Here is an 8,591-nt window from a genome sequence, read left to right on the forward strand (position 1 = left end):
CCCCAAAAACCAACACCACACCCCACCCCCCCCAAACAAATATATATATAAAAATATTTGTTTTTTTTTTTTTGTTTTTTTTTTGGGGGCCCCCCCCCCCCCCCCCCCCCCCCCCCCCCCCCTTTTTTGTGTGTTGTGTGGGTTTTGGGGTGTGGGTGGGGGTGTGGTTGGGTTTTTTTGTGGGTGTGTGTGTGTGTGGGTGGGGTGTGAGTGGTGTTTGTGTTTTGGGGTGTTGTGTGTGTGGGTGTGTGTGTTTGTGTGGGGTGTTGTGGGGTGGGGAGGTATATGTAGATAGAGGGAGAGATAGAGAGATAAAAAAAAATAAAACATATTGTTTATATTATTTTAACCTATTAATATTTTTCAAAAAAACCTATTCCCTGTCAATCGACTGTTTTTGTCCGTAAGCAGCGGGTTTTTTCCTCCCCTCTTCTCTCTCTCCTCCCCTCTCTCTCTCTCTCTTATCAAATTAATCATCTATTTTTTATCTATCTATCTATCTACATCTACCCTATCTATATCATCTATCTATCTACCCATCTATCAAATCAAATCTATCTACCTACTATCTATTTTGTTCTCTTTTCCTTCTCCCCCACCTTTATCTATCTATTTTTATTATTTCATTTTGCTATCATCTTACACCCAAAGCTTTTGACTATATATACTTTACACAAAAGGGGTGTAAAAAATAAAAAAAATTATTTTTTAAAAATAATTGATCTGCGTATATATTTTTCCTCTCGCTCTCTTTACTGTCTGTCTACCCCCCCTCATCCATCGCTGCTGTTTTCTTCTCTCTTCTTTTCCCCTCTCTTTCCTCTTCTTCCTCTCCCCTTCTCCCCTTTATGAAATATAATATAATATATAATTTAAAAAAATATATATATTTATTATTTTAAAATAAAATATATATATATAAAATATATATATTTAGATAATATTAATATATAATAAAATATATATATAAAATACATATTTTGGGGTTTAAAATTATTTATTTTATTATTAATATATATAAAAATAATATATATATTTTATAAAATATACATATTAGATGGTTGTGGTGTGTGTTTTTTGGGTGTGTGTGTGTGTGTGGGGGTTTTGGGGGATATATATATAAAATATTTTAATATAAGATTTTATATATTATATATCCCATAATAATATAAGATATATAATAAGATATATTTTTGTGTTTAAAATTTATATATATATAATATATAATATTTTATATATATTTTTAAAATATATATACGCGCGTGCGTAGGTGTATGTATGTGTGGTGCTGTGTGATGGGGTATGTGTAGTTTGTTCACTTCACATTTTTGCTTTGCAAAAGATTTATTACTGATAAATTTCTCATCACCATGAAGATAACGAAGAAGGGGACGCAAAGCCGCTTTCCCCCCTTTTTGCTTCTACCCCCTTTGGGCAACTTTTTGGTCGAGCTCCCCAAGCCAGGACCCCCCAAAGTGCGTCCTACGGCCGGAAGAGAAAAACCTAAGGGCGGGTTTTTCCACAGGAAAAGGGGGTTAGATGCCAGAATAGTCTGAGTTGAGGGTTCCGGATTAGGCAGGAAATGGGCCCTGTCCCGGTCCCCATTTTTGTAGCCTTCGGTTGGACACATGATAGGGCCCCACCTGAAACCCATGATTCGGCGACAGGTTGTTAAAAAAAAACTTTCCAAGCCCCCGAAAAGGGCAAGGATAGCGTCAATTTTAAATTTCCATAAAGCAAAATGGCAATATCAAGCCCTTCAAGCCCACGTTCCCTTTGTCCTTTGCAAAGGTATGGGCATCCCCAAATACTCTTTTTGGACGGGTTCATGGCTCCTGCTGCCAGACCAACCATCTCCTACTTGGGGTCTGACAATCCTACCAAGGTTTTAAAAAAACTCCCCTTCCTCACCGAATAAAACAGGTTCGCCTGAAAAACCCCCAAAAAAAAAGGGATATGAACATGGATGGCTTTAAATAGCAAAAACTTTAATAGCACCGTTTTTGGGTTATTCGACCCAAAACTCTACGCATTGCTGCGCCATATTTTTTTATGTCCGTAGTCATAAAAAACCTTTCGCTTTACAGAGCTTTCGCTTGGCATTTATTGATGCTTGGACAAGAAGGGGAACCCTAGGTCCACGTTTATTTTTTTCTTTTTAATGCGGGTATTATTTACGCGATGTTTATATTTTTCTATTTAAAATTTTATATATTAAAAATATATTTATATATAAAATATATATTTTTATATGTTTTATATTTATATATATATTTATATATATATGTTTTGGTTTTGTGTGTGGTGGTGGTGTGGGTGTATACAAGGTTTTTGGTGGGGTGTGGTTGGGGGGTTTGTGTGTGTGGGGGTTTGGTGGGGACTGTGTGTTTTGTGGTGGGGTTGTGTGTTGTGTGGGGGTGTTGTGTTGGGGGTGTGGTGTTTTTGTGTTTTTGTGTGGGGTGTGTGGGGTGGGGTGTATAAATATATGGGTGTGTGTTGTGTGTTGGTGTGTGGGTGGGGTTGTTTTAAATCTAAAAAATAAAATAATATTATATATATTTATTATTATATTTTATATAATTAAAATTAAAATTATATATGCATTGAATAAAGAGTTTATGGAATAAAACATAGAAATTTCTCATTAGGAAAAGGTTTCCCGGTTTAAATAGATAGAACCAAATTGATAGGTAGAGGGAATAGATAGATGATTTGAATAAAAATAAAAGGGTGGGAAAAGAGATGGGGGTTATAGGGGAAAAATAAAGGGAAATTTGGACGATGGTATAATGCAATAAGGGGAAGGGTTAGAAATATGGGAAATTTGTCATGAGGATAAATAACGAATCGACTTAAAATTTTCTTTTTATATTCCTTTAGCTTTAAATTTTACTAAGTTAGTACTTTCCCCCTTTTCCTCCAATTATGTCCCCAACCCTTTTCTAACCCTTTCCCCCTGCCCCCTTTCCCGGGCGAATTTTGAGAATGAAACCCAATTTCCTTTGAGGACTTTTAGTCTAATTTATCCATGGGGATTTGTTTTTCCCCGGACCTCTTTTTTTTTTCTTTTTTTTTCCCTCTTTTTTTTTTTTTCTGTTTCAGCCCTTTTTATAAAAACAAACTTTAATTAAAATAGGGGGAAATATTTTTTTTTTCAAAATCTCCCGTATTGATCAAACTTACTAAAAAGAAAGTTTTTGCGGGTTTTTTTTATGGGGAATTTTGTGGTGAAGTAGACAGAAACTTTTAAGTAACTAAAAATTTTTGGTTTTAAAAGGGTTTATCCCAATTTAATTTTCTGAACAACATATTAACAAATTTTAGTAATCTTTAATCATAGGATTCATCCCTTTAGATTGTTACTACCCTTCTTTTATTATTTTATTTTCTAGAGTTTCCCCCCCCTTTCTCCTATTTTTAAATTTCTTTAACAAAAAAACAAACAAAAGGGTTTGGGTCACAAAAACATTTTGTGTGTTGGGGTATGGGGTTTTGTTGTTGGGTTGTAGTCGCTTTCTTATATTTTCCCCCACCTCTAGTGTTTAAAAGGCGAGGAAAAAACTCATGAAAGCTTTTATTGAATGCAGCCAAGAATAATCCGGCAATTTGGCACTTAGGAAAAGACGCAGGCCCAAGAGGCCCGGGACAAAGGGTGGGGAGCACTCTTCGGGCCTGGCGACCGTTTTTGGGAATAAAAAATCTCTTGCGCCTGAGTGCCTGACACACGCAAGCATAGCACTTCCGCGGCGCGGGGAGAGAGTGTGGGGAGTTGGTGTGTGTGTGGTGGTGGGGGTACATATATATATTAAAATAATAAAATATATATAAAAAATATTATAAATTTTTATATATATATATATACAAAATTTATAAAACATATAAAAATAAAAGGGGGAAAAAAAATTTTAAATAAAATATTATATATAATATGGGGTGTGTTTGTGGTGTGGGGTTGTGTGTGTTTTGGGGTGTGGGTGTGTGTGTGTGGTTTTGTGTTGTGGTGTGTGTGTGGTGTTGTTTGTGGGGGGGAGTGTGTGTGGGGGGTTTTGTGTGTGTTGTGGTGGGGTGTTTGGGGGGTGTGGTGTGTGTGTGGGGTGTGTACAATATATAATATATTTTAATAATATTATATATATATAAATATAATAAAATATAAAATAGATAAAATATTTTGGATGGGGGTTTAAAAGGATATAAATTATATAATATATATAATATTTTTTATATATATAGATATAAATAGAAGATAATACAAGGGTATATATACATAAATATATAAAAAATTTATAAATACAAGAAAATATATTATTTATTATTATTAATATAAATTTTAAAATATATATATAATATATTATTAATATAAAATAAGTGGGGTGGGTTTTGTTTTTGGTGGGGTGGTGTGTGTTGTGTGTGTGTGGGGGTGTGTGTTGGTGTGTGTGTGTGTGTGGGGTTTGGTGTGTGTGATATGTGTGTGTGCCAAGCCGGGACAAATAGAGGAATGTTTTATAAAAAAGGAAACCCCCGGCACTCTCCGGGGAAAGGAATTTTTGGGGGCCCCTTACCAGGGACTCACTCCAAAATCATCCCCAAATGAAAAAAAAATTTAAATTTCAGCTTGCCCACGGCGATTTAAAACATGAGTTTATCCCGGGGTTTTAGGGGCCGCGGGTTGCCGAGGGGGTTTAGACACGGACACAACACGTCACGACTGCAATCTGAGTTCGAGGGTTCAAAGTCCCCGCCCGGGGCGCGTTTTTCCCCCTGGGAAAGGAATTTCACTCGTTTTGTCCCTACCATTGGGGGGTAACCCAACCCCAAGCCCAGTCCCGGCCCCCAAAAAGGGTAAATAGAGAGGGGGGACTTAAAAAAAAAAGGGGGGCGGAAGGCCCGGAAAACCCAAGGGTTTTAAATTCCCAAAGGAAAATCATGGAAATTATGTCCCCAAAGTCCTTGTAGGACAGGGCACTTGAAAAAAAAAAATATATTTTATATGGTATATATATATAAATTATAGAAATAATATATAAAATATAATAAAAATTTTAATATATATAGAAAATTTTTAATTTTTATATAAAAATTTTAAGAACACACAAAATTTTATACATATAAATAATAAAAAATTAAAATATATATATATAATATAATAAAATAATATATACTTTATACATATGTGTGTAATCAAGACACATACACATACATGTGTGTGTGTGTGGTGTGTGTTGCGCGGTGCGGGATGGTTTGGGGTGGGGGGTTTTCTTCCCACATTGGTGTGGTGTGTGGTGTGTGTGTGTGTTGTGTGGTGTGGTGGTTTTTGTGTGGGTGGGGTGTCGGGGTTGTGTATGTGTGTGTGGGTGTGTGTGAGTGTGAGGTGTTTTTGTGTGTTGTGGGTGTGGGTGTGTGGGGTGGGTGTTTTATTATGTATATGAAAAACCATCCCTACATAATAATTTATATAATATAATATAATATATATTATAGAAAACCATATATTTTTATTTAAAAATTTTATATTAAAATATAATATTTTATTATGGTGTGGTGTGTTTTGTGTGTTTGTGTGTGTGTGTTTGTGTGTGTGTGTGGGGTTTGTGGGGTGTGCGTGTATTGTGTGGGTTTTTTTGGGGCCCTGGGTGGGGTTTTGGGGGTTGTTTTGTGGGTGTGGTGTGGGGTGTTTGGGTGTGTTTGTGTGAGTGTGTGTTTGTTTTATGTGTGTGTGTGTGGTTGTGTGTGTGTGTGTGTGGGGTTGCAGTATAAAATTTTTATGTATAGTATGTATTATTATATATATATATATATATTAATATATATTTTTAAAATATATAATATAAAATTAAAATATGTGTGTGTGTTGTGGGGTGTGTGTGTGTGTGGGGGTGTGTGTGTGTATGGTGTGGTGGGTGTGTGTGTGGTGTGTGTGTGGTGTGTGTGTGTGGTGTGTGTGTGTGTATTGGTGGTGTGGGGTGTGGGTGTTTGTGGTATGGTATCTGTGATATATAGATATTGTATAGATATTAAAATAAATACCATATTTTTACATAGACACCACACACACACACACACACCCACACACACAACACACAACAAACAGCCCACCCCCGCACGATATATAATATATAAAATTATATATTATATATAATAAAAATATATATATATATATAAATATATATAAAATATATATTACCAAGCAAAAAAGATGACTGCAGTGCCCCCCCCGGATGAAACAAAATGAATTTAAAAGAAAAAACAAATAATTTTTTATACTTTTTTATAGATTCGCAGTCGTTAGCGGCTGGCAAAGGGCCTTTCCCTTTACCTAGCAGGTCGCCCCTTTACGATGGGGTCCCCAAAGGGACATTTTTTAAACTTTTTTTTTTGGTTTTTATCGGCGGAGCCAGGTCTTAGCCCCCGATAGACGGCGGGTTTAAGGGGAGGATGGCGGCCATTATGCTCGAGACAAGGGTCGATTGACGAAAAAAACCGCCCCCTTTGGAATTTTTCCCAAAGAAACGGGCCCGTAGCACTGTTCTTTGTTTTTGTTTCTGAGTTTTTTTTCCTTTAAAGATATTGAGATTTTGGGGGAAGGATTAAATGGGGGGTTTGTAACTGCGTTAAAATAAGGGAAGAAAATCGGGTAACCCTTTAATTTTCATAAAATTTGATTTTTTTCTTTGTCTTCTCCCTTACGGAAGGGGGCTGCTGCCTTCCCCGCTGGGGGGACCCCCGGCAAAAAAAAAGGGGGTTTGGTCACCCGCGCTGCATTATGACTAAGGTCTTTTTCATTGAACCGCGTAGTAAAATATCATCACAGCCACCGGGGTCACGAACACGGAATCAAAAACTAATTTCGCTAATAAAAAACAGCTGAGGAAATTTGCGTGAGTTGTGGCGTGGTGGTTTAGGTTTATTATATATAGTTTATATATATATTTTAATTATATATATTAATATATATATATTTGTGTGTGTGGGTGTGTGGGGTTTTTGGGGTGTGTGTGTGTGTGTTGGTGTGTGTGTGTGGGGGTGTGTGTATATGTGTGGGGGTTTTGTTTTGTGTGGGGTGGGGATTTGTGTGGGGTGTGTAGGGGGTGTGGGGGTGTGCGGTTTTGGGTTTTGGTTGGCATACATAAAACATTTTTATTTTTTTTAGGGGCGGGGGGTTTATAAAATATAACCACAAAATATATATGTTTAAAAGGTGGGGTCTAAACAATATCATTTATACACACCTAACACACCCCAAAACAAAAACACAACAACACCACACACACACACCCCACAAACACACCCCAAATTAACACCCCATATAAAATATATATATATATAATATAAAAATTTTAAAATATATTTTTATAAAATATATATATATATTATATATTTTATTTTAATAAAAGTTATATATATAAATATATAAAAAGAAAAATATATATATAGGGTAATAAAATATACATAAATAAAAAAAAATAATATACATACTTTGGTCTTTATGGCGGGCCTAAATTCTTTTGGGATTATATTCTTGTTTTTTTTTTTATGTCTTTGTTTTAGTCTTTAAATTTTGTCTTTTATTTTAATTTTCCATTTAAGTATCCCAATCAAAAACCATGTTCGTTTTCAACTGCGCTTTTTTTTTTTGGTTTTAATGTGTGTGTGTGGTATAAAATATAATTATATATTATATAATATATAATATCTATATATATTAATATAAAAATTATATTATATATATATATTTTTTTTTTTTTTTTTTTTTTTTTTTTTTTTTTTTTTTTAAACGGTAGGTTCATGCTGACCCGGGCCGGGGTTTCACAGCATGATACTTAATGTAGTTTTCATTTTGCGATCCCTTTGGAGCGATTTACGGGTAGGGTCCCCATTTCCCTTTTCCCAAACGGAGAGTCCCGGGGGCCCTTTTTGTAATCATTTCTCTTTATCCGGGTTGGGACCAGATTTTGGGCCTTGGGGCTGGCGGCCCCCCATTTGGCTAGGTAGGCAATCGAGGGGGAATTTCCCTTTAAACCCAAGGGAACAACGCCCCGGGCCCGGTGACTCGAACCCCCCGAACTCGGGATTGCCTTTCGTGAAGTTTTGGAGCCCGGGTTCTCTAACCACTCGTCCCCCGCCCCTTTCCCATAAATAAAATTTTATATATATATATATTATATATGGGAATATTTATTATTTTTTTAAAAATACATACGTTTTTAAATAGAATATATATAAAATTTTATAAAATTATAATTATATTTTAGGAAGGGTATTTAAAATTAAAAATATATAAAAAGGGCAAAGGTTAATAATATATAATATATATATATAAAAGATATATAATAATATATATAATATATATATAATTTTTTTACATATATAAAAGTCAAATAAAATTATATATATATAAAAACATAAATCCATAAATATATATATTATATATAATTTAAAATATATTTTAAAATATATATATATATAAAATATATATATATATTTAAATATATAAAATATAATGCTATATGTGTGCTTTTACTAAAAAAATAACTTTCTATCAATACAAATTTACCAGTTTCCGCCATAAAGGCCAAAAAAAAAATAATGAG

The sequence above is a fragment of the Penaeus monodon genome, chromosome 2 (genome assembly GCF_015228065.2).
Source record: "Penaeus monodon isolate SGIC_2016 chromosome 2, NSTDA_Pmon_1, whole genome shotgun sequence".
Classification (NCBI taxonomy): Eukaryota; Metazoa; Arthropoda; class Malacostraca; order Decapoda; family Penaeidae; genus Penaeus; species Penaeus monodon.